The 13,394-nt window shown below is 44.1% G+C and overlaps 1 protein-coding gene across 1 annotated transcript in view; it reads right to left on the bottom strand.

The window, feature by feature from the left end:
- LOC134571552 (ras-related protein Rab-5B-like) overlaps positions 1-13,133 on the bottom strand; it is a 44,217-nt gene extending 31,084 nt beyond the window's left edge. Inside the window, exon 1 of the mRNA XM_063429893.1 lies at positions 13,106-13,133. The gene's annotated coding sequence lies outside the window, so the exon portion shown is untranslated. The remainder of the gene's footprint in view (positions 1-13,105) is intronic.
- Positions 13,134-13,394: the final 261 nt, after the last annotated feature.

Below are 13,394 nucleotides of genomic sequence, written 5' to 3'. Positions count from 1 at the left end.
GCACACGCACCCACATGGGAGTAAGGGACACCCCACGGCTCCCGTTGGTTGGGGGAGGGAGGGCCGGGGTGGGAGCCCGAGGTTGCATCCGGTCCCAATGGGGACTATCGAGCTGAAACGCTACAACTCGTACCCACTAAGGGGCCATTAAGGCCTAGGGAGGCATTTAGGCGGTTTACGGGGCACTGCCCCATTCGAGCCCCCCGGACTGATAGGGACGATTCCGACTAATCTTGTTCAGTGTGCTGGGATCCAGGGGAGCAGGGTGACACACACGACGGAACACACCTGTACGGGCGACCCACGTGCCCTTGTAACTGACTCGCGCTATACATATACTCGGAGGCAACTCTGGTGACACACCCCGAGGGGACTGAACACCGGGAGGCGACTAACTCCGAGGCGAGTACCTGTTACCTACCACACGGACTGACACCCCCACTGACACCGACCCGACTGTACTCCCCATCCCCTCCTATACCCCTCCCCCCCCATCCTTGACGACACTGTCCCCCCCACACCCCGTGCAGACGAGGATGAGCCCTAAAGCTGAAAAGGCACCACTCACTCTTTGGTCAAATAACGTTAGAGGCATGAACGTGCCCGAGAAACGAACCCAAATACTCCGCACCCTATGGTCGGAGCGTGTCTCGGTCGCGTTCCTGCAAGAGACGCACTTCAGGGGATCGGAGGCACCCACCATTAAAAACGGGAGATACCCCACGGGATACTATTCGAACCACCCAGACGAAAAGAAAGCGGGTGTGGCGATCCTATTCTCCCATAACACCCCGTTCATATGTACTGACCAACGACCAGACCCAGAGGGTAGATACCTGTTCCTGAAGGGGACAATAGCACAACACTCTTACACATTCGCCTGCCTATATGCCCCGAATCGCAACCAACACACCTTTCTAGCCAAAACTCTTGCGAAACTAGATAACTTCAGGGAGGGACTCTTAGTTATGGCAGGAGATCTTAACATGCCACTGGATGCTAGACTAGACACCTCTAGAGGGGAAAGCTCGATACCAGGTCACTGCATCCGCGCTGCCGGGAGGGCTCTGACACGATGTGGACTAGTTGATTGCTGGAGGGCGGCTAACCCTGACTGTAGGGACTACTCCTATTATTCGGCTGTGCACCGGCGCTATAGCCGGATTGATTACATTTTTGTGGCACAAGAAGCCCTGCCACTGCTCCGTAAGGCGACTATAGGCTTGATGGCGGGGTCAGACCACGCCCCGGTCACGGTCCAGATACAATCACCACTGTACAAACCCATTGAAAGGCAATGGAAGCTAAATGAGAACATGCTCCTACACCTGGGGGACACTGACCCGGCCAGACTAACATTGCAACAGTATTTCGACACAAACACTACCCCTGATGTACAGCCGCTGACAGTGTGGGAGGCACACAAATGTGTCATACGGGGTCACTATATAAAGGTCTGCACACAGCGGAAAAAGGACAACGCACGACAACTAAACACACTGAACACGCAAATCGCGACACTAGAACAATCCCACAAGCAAAATCAGGACGAGGATATATTCCTCCGACTGACGACGCTTCGGAAACAGAGGAGGGACATACTAGCCCAGGGCCTCCTGCGCACCATTAGGAAGTCGGCTAGGTTCTTTTTTGAACACTCCGATAAGAGCGGGAGATTGCTGGCCCGCCAGCTCCGAGACCGGAGGAGGGCGAGCCACATCCATAAAATTAGACCCAAGGCCGGGACAGAAACCCGTCTGCCCGTCGGGATCCAACAAGCGTTTGTAGACTACTACACGGAACTGTACAACATACCCCAAACCACATCAGACGCTGCCCGAGCCCTGCGCTCCCGGCAGATCGCTGAGTTCCTAGAACGCAACATAGATAAAAAATTGACCACGGAAATGCGAGAAGAATTGGAACGTCCCCTGTCGGCGGAAGAGCTGGCGGCGGCCCTTAAACTTTCCAAAGCCCACAAAGCACCGGGCCCAGACGGCCTTCCCCTACTGTATCTACGCACGTTCAAAGATGTTTTGCTACCACACCTTTTACTTGGCCTCAACTCCATACTGGAGGGGGGCCGTTTCCCCACTGACACTTTAGCAGCCATAGTCACCGTGATACCTAAGGAGGGGAAGGACCCGGCGAACTGCGCGAGCTACCGCCCTATCTCTTTACTGAATGCGGACCTGAAGCTGTTTGCGAAAGCTATAGCCCTGAGAATTGCGCGCCACCTCCCACACCTCATACACCCCGATCAGGTCGGATTCATCCCGGGCAGAGAAGGGAGAGACAATACGATAAAGGCCCTGAACATTCTCCACATAGCGCGGTCGCAACGTAGGGAGCTCATGCTTTTGTCGACAGATGCTGAAAAGGCCTTTGATCGGGTGGATTGGTCGTACCTGGAGAGCACCCTTTCGCACATGGGCTTTGGCCCCAACATGCTGTCCTGGATGCTCTCCCTATACACTAATCCCACGGCACGGATCCGAATCAATGGAGCACTGTCCGCCCCTTTTCAAATCAGGAACGGCACTCGACAGGGATGTCCGCTCTCCCCCCTCCTGTTTGCCCTCTCCCTGGAACCTTTCCTGGGGGCGGTCAGACGGAATGGGGGAATTTCCGGCTTCTCCCATGGTCGCCACGAATACAGAGTGGCAGCATACGCCGACGATATGCTGTTTTTCCTCACTCAGCCACTGATATCCCTGCCGAACCTCCTCACAGCATTTCGGGAGTTCGGAACACTCTCCAACTTAAAACTCAATACAGATAAGTCAGAGGCCCTCTACCTCCCTCCCCCACGCGGCCCCCCACCCCACCTATACTCCCAATACCACTTCAAATGGTGTGACACCAAACTGAAATATTTAGGAATTTGGCTGCCCAAAGACCCATCCCAATTATACCTACACAATTACCAACCACTGCTACACTCCCTGACGGTGGACATCAAGAAATGGTCCCCTTACTATATCTCCTGGTTTGGACGCATCAATGCGATCAAGATGAACGTGTTGCCCAGGATCCTATACCTCTTCCAAACAGTACCGATCACCGTGCCCAAAGCCTTTTTTAGCTCCCTGTCGACTGCTATTCGACAATTCGTGTGGAAATCCCGCCAGACCCGGATTAAAAAATCCACGCTGGAACTCCCAAAGCGGAAAGGAGGCACGGGTTTGCCCTCCATTGAGACCTACTACCGCGCCGCACACCTACACAGGCTGGCAGACTGGCACGTACAATACCCCACAAAGCAATGGGTAACCCTCGAACTGGATCAAACGGACAGGAAAATTCCCTCCAGACTGTGGCTACACACCGCCACATACTCTGACTTACGCACTGGTAACCCCCTTATTGACGCCTCGATCAGGGTATGGACAGCCGTACGCTACAAAATGAGGCTCACTACCTCCCCTAGCCCTCTAACCCCCATCACCCACAACCCAGACTTGGCAGACGCACTGACCCGACGAGACTTAGCTGGACTCCAGCAGGCTGACTGGATGTACCTGCACCAATGGAGTAACACGCGGGGACTTAAACCACTCACGGAGCTATGCCCGGACAGACCTCCAACGTTACTTGAACGGTTCAGATACCACCAAATCCACACATACTATCACTCTCTACCTGGCCGGGGGCACCTACTCAGGCCTCTCACCGACTTTGAACTCCTCTGTACACATAGACTACAGATACACAGAGGGATTTCTACCATATATGCTTGGCTCATGGCCCAGACCACTGGGGATGTAGACCTTAAGTTCAGGAGGCATTGGGAGACAGATTCAGGGGACACACTCACCCCACAGGAATGGGACAAAATCTACACTCTCACCCACAAGTGCTCCATCAGCTCGAAGTATCAAGAGCTAAATTACAAAATCCTGACCCGCTGGTATAGAACGCCAGACATACTACACCGCACGAACGACAGCACACCGGACACATGCTGGAGATGCGGCACACACAGAGGCACATTCATCCACATATGGTGGGAATGCCCAGACATCAACACATACTGGGAGAGAATCAGGGTAGAGATAAACAAAATAACAGGGACAGGGATGCGCCTGGACCCCCTAACGATGCTGTTACACCACACCACCGTGCCCATCAAGACCTATAAGAAGTCCTTAACCTTACCCCTGCTTAATGCGGCTAAGGCCCTTCTCCCCGCAATGTGGAAACAGAGGGGGGCGCCAACCCTCCAGCAATGGATAACAAAGGTGGAGGAAATCCACTCGATGGAGTCCCTGACGGCGGACCTTTATGGCAGACAAGAGCAGTGTGCATTGACCTGGTATCCCTGGGAGGTGTATCTGGCCAGCGGAACCACCAATCCCCGAGGAACATCCCAGGGAACCGTAGGGACCAACCAAGCGCACGGTTAACCCCGACAGACACCCTCCCCTCCACCCCCCTCCCCCGTCCCTCACCCCTTCCCCGGACTGGACGACAGACATTCCCCCCTTGACCGACTTGGACAGACCCTTGAGAGGGACTCACTGGCAAGCAAACACGAGACTATGGACTTGAGAGGCCATGTGGGGCATGATGGACGTAAGACCGGAGGTCACATGCATAACGTAACTCTCCTGACTACCTAGCCAGACTCTAGACGGACTCGAGCCTCCTGCTGACACTAGGGTACCATAAGCAAACATACCCCCAGCCCAATCCTCACCCACGCCAAAAATTGAACGTGAAAATGTTAGCTTACCAGGCCCTCGCCTACACATTCTTGAGGTCAACCTGGGACTGGAATTTGGGCAAATATGAGTACCTATTACCCCAGAAGTGTTCCCGGATAGTGCGGCTCAGCGATGAGCCCGGTCATACTCTGAACCAAGGGCACACAGAGGATGTAGGAAAACTAACGGGCGTTAGTGGTACAGAGGGAGATGTAACACGGCAAACAATGATTACTCATGGCAGTACACACCCACACTAATGTGACGCAGAGCCGTCCTAATGTATAAATCACACGGTAGAAGCCACGGACTGAGGCCCGGAGATACCACTCAGGTGGAGAGATTCATTCAGACCACCACCACCGTTGCTCTACACGCCTCTCAGTCCATACAAATTGTAGACACCGATTAAATTGCTATGTTACTTCTGCCAACTGAACAGATAAGCATTTAGTATGTAATAGATTATTGACCGTGTGTTGAGAAGTACAATTGTTCATATGTTCACTGACTTCACTGTTCTGTACTTTGCCACCTACCATATGTGTAAAAAACTATTTGGATGAGAAGTACTACTGTTCATATGTTTACTGACTTTACTGTTATGTACCTTGCCACTTACTATTTGTGTAAAAGGAAAAAAAAAAAACTCTTTGAAAAATAAAGATTGTCTAAAAAAAAAAAAAATGTTTGTTTGTTTAGATCAGAGCTGCCATGCCTTGTTTTTGCTCCTGGTGCACAAGTGCACAAAGTGCTACACTTTGCAGCTCCTTGCTCAACTGACATTTATAGGGCTATGTAATAAAGTGAGACTTAAAGGGACACTATAGTAACCAAAAAAAGTTTAGCTTAATAACGGAAAAAAAAAAAGAAAATATGAAACCACAACTCTATAGTGGCCACCACTGATCCAAAACTCTAGTCATAATTTTCAACATAAAATGTTTACTATAAATAGGAACATGCATGTACAAATTAATGTACAACGGTGAAGTAGAGGAAACGGTAGATCAGCTTCCTGCCTGCTGGTATATGAAGTAATACAACCACATTCTGACACGTCGATGTGCAAAATACCCTCTTTATTTTATCAGCTGCCTGAGAGCCTACACTTGTAGAACAGAGAGTTCAAGAACTCAAGTGACAAAGCAGTTAGCATAGAAGGCAAAATGGTACTTAATGAGCATCAAAACGTGCATTCAAAGAGAATATAAAAAATATGCTGGAAATCCTTTCCCTCAGGCAGCAGAAAAGTGAAGTGGCCGGGTGCAATACTTTTTTCCCCAAATCATTTAAAATATGTTTTTCTTCTATAATTTTATTAATATTAGACTTTTTCATTAATGTAATTAATCTAATGTGAAAAACTCCCCTTCTCCCTTCTTTTAGTGGTCCCCCCGGTTAATGTTCCTCTCTCCCCCTCCCCTGTCCCATAGTGTTTTTTTCTCCCCCCCCCTCCCATAGTGTTTCTTTCTCCCCCCACTCCAAGTGCTGTGTTCTTGATTTTTCATGTTATCCTTACTATCTTTCATTGTGATATATAATCATCTGAATTGTTAATGCAAGCATGTCTGTTAAACTATGAACTACAAAAATAAAAAAATTTATAAAAATGTTTTTACGGGATAAGCCTAATTTCGGTATATATACACACACACACACACACATACATACATATATATATACACAAACAGATATGACAATTATGTGTAGATTGTATACCAGTTTCTACTTGAAAAAGCCTGTATAGGCGAAACGCGCCTAGAAACTTTTTTACTCTATTTAAATAAAGGATTTTTTTTGGCTCCATACCATAGCTGCCATATTCCTTTTTGTTTTATTATTTTAAATACCTGACCTGACATCATCGCTTTTTACTGTTCCCTAGAAGCACAAAGAATCCTTATACCACCCATACGCTATACAGTGAGCCTGCTCGGTATACTGCAAGTACATTTCATACTTTTATTTCTTCACTTAAAGATACAGTGAGCACTATATTCTATTATTATTATTATTATTATTATTATTATTATTATTATTATGTTATTTATATAGTGCCATTAAAGGACCACTCTAGTGCCAGGAAAGCATACTCGTTTTCCTGGCACTAGAGTGCCCTGAGGGTGCCCCCACCCTCAGGGACCCACTCCCGCCCGGCTCTGGAAAGGGGTAAAAACTTACCTTTTTCCAGCGCTGGGCGGGGAGCTCTCCTCCTCCTCTCCGCCTCCGTTCCTCCCCGTCGGCTGAATGCGCACGCGCGGCAAGAGCTGCGCGCGCATTCAGCCGGTCACATAGGAAAGCATTCATAATGCTTTCCTATGGACGCTTGCGTGCTCTCACTGTGATTTTCACAGTGAGAATCACGCAAGCGCCTCTAGCGGCTGTCAGTGAGACAGCCACTAGAGGATTAGGGGGAAGGCTTAACTAATTGATAAACATAGCAGTTTCTCTGAAACTGCTATGTTTATAAAACAATTAGTTAACCCTAGCTGGACCTGGCACCCAGACCACTTCATTAAGCTGAAGTGGTCTGGGTGCCTAGAGTGGTCCTTTAAATTCCACAGCGCTTTACAATGGGTGGACGAACAGGCATGTAGTTGTAACTAGACAAGTTGGACACATAGGAACAGAGGGGTTGAGGGCCCTGCTCAATGAACTTACATGCTAGAGGGAGTGGGGTAAAGTGACACAAAAAAATCCTTGCACTCAGGCTGCAACATTGATCCTGATGAAAGTCCCCAACTGGGACTGAAACGTAGATCCTGTTTTTTACAACTCTGAAATAAGTTATATTTTATTTAAAGACTGAGTGCAGCCGTTAATACAGCATATAATTAATTTTATATATATATATATATATATATTTTATTTTTTATTTTTTTTATTTACACCTGTAAAGTATACCACTAGATACATTTTTTTTTTTTTTTTAAATAAAAAATATACGGTAATAATAATAATAATAATAATATTTGCAAAACACAGATGTTTCTTATTGAAGTAAGATAGATTAGAGATTTCAAGCTAAAGGAAGCATGCTTCTGTTCCTTTAAGACAGATTTTTCTTTTTGATTACGAGACTGCTTCAGACGGGCGATGAACAAAACCAGTGATACTCTAAAAACGGTTATTTTTCTAAAGTGAGAATTATCAATAATTCTAAGTGAATTTAAAATTTCAGGTCAAAATAGCTGATTTTTTTTCAGTTTTGTTATATTGGCCCTAAATTCTAAATTGATGTTGAATTCAAGTGGATTTCCTGACAATTCTCACTTTATTGAATAACCCTGTAAGGGTCCTTCTGTGCATCACATAGATTGGTGATTATGACATCCTTCTCAGTGTAAATTATTGCAACTGTTTAGATAAACTGACAGCTAAGTTTATTAACTTTTTCGGTTCAGTACTATAGCAAATCCTGACAATTACAGCTCTGCATGTTAACCCCTTAAGGACCAAACTTCTGGAATAAAAGGGAATCGTGACATGTTACACATGTCATGTGTCCTTAAGGGGTTAAAGGTTATTTTTGGAGCTGTGAGTTCCAACACTCACATTTACCCTTACATCTACCTAACACACACTTTCCCCTCTACAAACTGAGCAACTCTAGGAGACATGTATTTCAAGGAACACTGACCAACATAACCATTATAGCTCGGCCTAGTGGCTATTTGACCTAGTGTGTCGGATTGCGATATCTGAATTTAAATACAAAAACGCTTATGCTTAATTACGCAGAAAAACACTAATGAGCCAATTCACTAAACAATGATCTGTAGTAAACTGAACGCCAAACTGGTAAATGTAGTCAAAAATACCAAATGTGGGAAAATTCTTTAACTACATTTTAGCCTGTATTTTGCAACTTTGTTTTCAATTCACATTTTACTGAATAAGCACTTGTGAAAAGCACAAAGGGAATATTATTTGGATTTGATTTCGGATAATCTGCCACAGTGTTTCATTAAAAGGACAATCCAAGTAACAACCTTTACAGCTTGGTGTAATAATAATCTGGGCGCTATCCCAAAGTTTGATGTGAAATTGTTTATGACCAGATGATTGGATGAGAACACTGTGGGTGGGGTAGCCGAATGTCCTCGGCCTGTCACCTCTGTCCAGTTAGACGGAAATGGCAGTGATAATTTAGAAGTGTAAATTCCATTATCAACGCTGTTGAGAAGAGGTGATTGCTTCTCAATCACTATTAAAAAGAATCCCATTAACGCAACAGAGTGGCAGCTTGCCCATAACTCAAAGCCAAGCAGCTGACAAGCAACGGTTAATGAAGACATTCGATTATGTTCTGTAATCAGTTGGCATAGAGATCAGCTTTCCTATTGTAACCAAAAGGGACTTTTCACATATTGAAAGGTCACGTGTTCTACCCCCTCCAACTCCAAAACAAATAATAATCCAATCCAGCAAGCTCTTCATTCCAGACACATAACTGTATTTTGCAAGAGGCAATAAAATTCTTACAGGGTTTCCACTGATGAAGTTGTGTAAACAAAAGCACTACTGTTAGGCCGTAGTCTTACTGGGCACCTGGCGAAGCATTTAAACATTAGTTGGCACGTGTGCCTCATCTGGAGTTAATATTAAGCAGCAATGGCCTTTGATTTTGTGACCTTGCATGTGTATACAATAAAGGACTTTATCTGGAGATACAGTACCAGCTCTTTAAGGCTCTTGATAAGAAAAGTTTAATTGATTGTGTAAAACCACCTGTGGTCATCAGATCGAGCTTTCAATGTCAGTTCTTGTTTTTACACATAGGAAAAAGCAAAAATACTCAGATTGTTGGGAAAAAGAATATTTTCCAAACTTGCAGAGTATAAACTGGAATATAGGATAAATAAATAAATAGATAGATAAATAAATAAACCAACGTTAATATAGTAGATAATGAGATAGCATAGGTACGAGATAGAATAGTCTATATGGTGCAATCAAGCCAGAATGGCTCACCTCTGATGTATCCTAGTAATAAACAGCTACTTATAAAAAAGCTCTTAAATAGCAGTAGACTAGTGACTTTAATAACTATACATAGGGTCAAGTCTAGTAGCTCCGAGGGTATACTGCAGGTATACCTAGCTGAAGTGTATAACTAGGAGACTGGTCACAAGGACTAGGCTTGAATGGTTGTTAGAATGTCGTGTGACTTGTAGTGTCGCTTATACAACTGTAAGCCTATAAATTCACATCCTCAGACACAATAAAGCAACCATGCCGCTAGTGGCAACAGATTTACTGGGACATAAGATGGCTGTTAGTTTATGTAATGCAGCAACTTGCACCTAGGGGGGGGGTTAGATAGTATCCCCCTCGATCGCAGTGCAGCTAACTGTAAAACAAGGTCTAAACAATGGTACAGACAGCAATGCTGTTATATCCCAATCTAATCAATGCAAGCATGAACCCTTGCAAAAAAGTAATGAAGTGACCAGTTTAGAGGTGAGATAGCTATCGCATGCTATTACTTTAGGTCCCCCCCAAAAAATAGGAAAAACTATTCACAAAACATTTCTGCAGGACTGAGCTGCACTCAAGCAGCACACACTAAATCAAAGTTATTCGCTAAAGTCTGAATTGTAGAGAATTAAAATGCAAAATACTCAGATCTGGAAAAATTCTCCATCTTAGTCATAGTCTGGTGTTTGTCAAAACTCTGATTTGCAGTAAATTGAAAATCAAATAGCTAAATTTAGGCCAACATTTCTCATTTAAGTAAACAAATTAACCAACTCTGCTATAGTCACATATGTTATCCTGCATTTTGCAGCCTTCTTTTCAATACACCACTTAGCGAATAATCCCTTAAAACGTTCATGCAAAAAGACAAGTTGGAATGCAAAGTACCAAAATGTCAAGAAATACTACACTAAAAGAGGATTTTATCTTTATCTACTCCACCAACTGATATTTGGATATAGGAACTCATAATTTTTGCATTTAATACTTTCAGCCATGTTATGTCTATAAATCCGACATTAAATAAATTGCACCAAAAATTAGATGGAAAGGTTTTGACAACACTATTTCCCTCATTGAGTGTGGATAATAGTGTGCGTACCAATCTGCGTCTGTCAAATCTGCTTGTTTAATAGGTTGAGAACAGTGTATTTATCATTCATTACACAACATCTCTGAAAAAAGCCTATTTGACTTAGAGCAAACACTGCATTAAATATACGCTACAGCGATGCCAAAGGAGGCCTCCATTTAATAAGTGTTTCAAATGATCCAATACTTTACTTTCCAAATGATTTATCTACAAAACTTCCAAGAGACCTCAATGGATAAATCATTTGGAAAGTTTCTCGAACAGTATTAAATTATTTGGAAAGATTATTAAATTAAGGACATAGTTTTAAAAAGGTAATCCATATGTGAGCAGAGTTAATAGTTTCAAGATAAAAATACTATTTTTTGTGCTGAAATCTAATACTTTCCCAATAATTTAAAAAAAAAAAAAAAAAAAAGGCTAAATAAATCCACCAGGTATGTAAAGGAATGCTTGGGCCTTACAGAGATTAAACCAATACAAAACAGACCTCGACAAACATACTGTCAAAATGACACACTAAAATGTGAAATGCATTGAATTTCAAAATGTATGCTAAAAGAAAAGAACTGAACTGGAAAAATTATCCAAGTTAGCTAGGTTTTCAAATTTGCTATTCTGGCCTAAAATGTATAATTCACTTGGGAGTTTTAAAGAAACACTACAGTGTTAGGAATACACAGTTGTATTCCTAACACTAAAGTGTTCCACTGCTCCCCTCCCCTCACGGCCCCCCTTCAGCAGCACTCAAAGGGCTTGCACGGAAGTCCCTCGTTACTGGCTCTAGCTCTGCATCCTTCGACATCAGCGTCAAAGGGGATACCTAATGTGTTTTGCGAGCGCATCAGGCCTTTTTCATAGGAAAGCTTTCCTCTGGGGATTTTGAGGACGCTAGATGTCCTCGTGAAAAGCGTGAGGACATCCAGCGTCATTTCACGGAATCAAACTTTGTGAAAACAGCAGGAAGCGCCTCTAAAGGCAGTCTTAGCACTGCATTGTAAACATTGCAGTTTCTCTGAAATTGAATATTTTATATTGAAGGGCTAAGGGTGACAGGGACACTTCACCCACACCACTTCAATGAGATGAAATGGTCTGGCTGCCTATAGTGTCCCTTTAACTCCCTCCCCCCTCCCCCAATAAAAATAGCAGTTTTTTTTATTTTTTTATTACTTGCATTTATAAAGCGCCAACATATTCCACAGCGCTGTACAGTTTGGAAATCAATACAATATAAACAGACCGACACAAAAATGTAGATGGCTCTCCCCGTGAGCTTACAATCTAAAGATAAAATAGGGAAATGAGAGAAGAGGTAGCAAAGGAATTTGCAGGTGATGGCAGAGAGAATTTATAGTGTGACTGCAGAGATTTATAATCACTTAATTTTGCAAATTGGTTTTCAAGGAATGACAACTTGATGTTTGGTGAATTAATATTTTGAATTCCAGCCAATTAACATTAATAAACAACCCTGCAGGAACATTATTTGGCTACTTAATCAGCATGTAACACAATTTTCTGAATTTTTAAGCTGCTCAGAATCTTAGAAACCAACCAACATTTATTTTCTACTTAATGCCAGTGTGTCATTTCTCTCTCTCTCTCTTTGGGCATGTCATGCTGTGACACTATCTCCCAGTCCACCACCTGGGCTGAGTACTCAAGCAGAAATCATTTTATCCCGACCTCCTTTGTTCTCTAGTAGCACGGTTAACATTGAACCTGAGGGATAAGAGCTATAATCTTAAAGGGGCAGGATGCAATTATAGCTGTCAGGAAAGCAACCACCGCGGTCACTATCCAGCAGCAGCTAGCATTATGTATACATGACATATATGCTTTGTAACCTACTGCATACCAAAAGAAGAATCCTGACAGTCTGAGCTGAGGTTACCCTGCAGCATGTTGATTACACATACTAAATAACCAGGGCTGACCACCAGTAGATATGGAAGAGCATAAAGAGCTTAATTTAAAAACTCCTAACTGCAGGGAATTGAGAAGCAAAACTGGAAGCAATATTTATGATCTGATTCTCCCAAATTCGCAGTAGTCACATATCGGCTATTTTAGCTCCAGTTTACTACTGGTGTGAGTTTAGTGTCTGTCTATAGATCCGCTATTAATAATATTAAGTCGCTCTCCTGCTCAGCACAAGCAGTCACTGCTTGTCACATAATACTCCCTGCCTGTCACACAGCACAGAGGAGAATATAACCCTGGTGATCACCAACATTCTATATAGAATAACCACATCCCTGTCTCCTATATAGCCCAGGGACACAAGTACAATGGATCCAGATCTCTCTCTCTCTCTCACCTCTATCCACGGTGCTCTGAGCCTGTCCGACTCTCCTGGGTAGCGGCTAGTTCCCATCCAGCTGAAGGCCCCGTGATGTCACTGCAGTCACGTGACTGGAGAGGTCACATGGTGCAGATTGCTACAGGAAGTAAAGGGTTGGAGCCTCAAATCAGTAGGAATATGTTACTAGTAACATGTATTAGGAAACATGTGACTACCGGAGTCACATGGCACAGAGAGCATCACCAAGCGGGAAACTCAAAATTGATGTGATAGGTCACATGTACAGGGTGGCCCATAAGTACCT

Source organism: Pelobates fuscus, chromosome 8 (genome assembly GCF_036172605.1).
Source record: "Pelobates fuscus isolate aPelFus1 chromosome 8, aPelFus1.pri, whole genome shotgun sequence".
NCBI lineage: Eukaryota > Metazoa > Chordata > Amphibia > Anura > Pelobatidae > Pelobates > Pelobates fuscus.
This window is presented reverse-complemented; position numbering and strand designations above follow the sequence as displayed.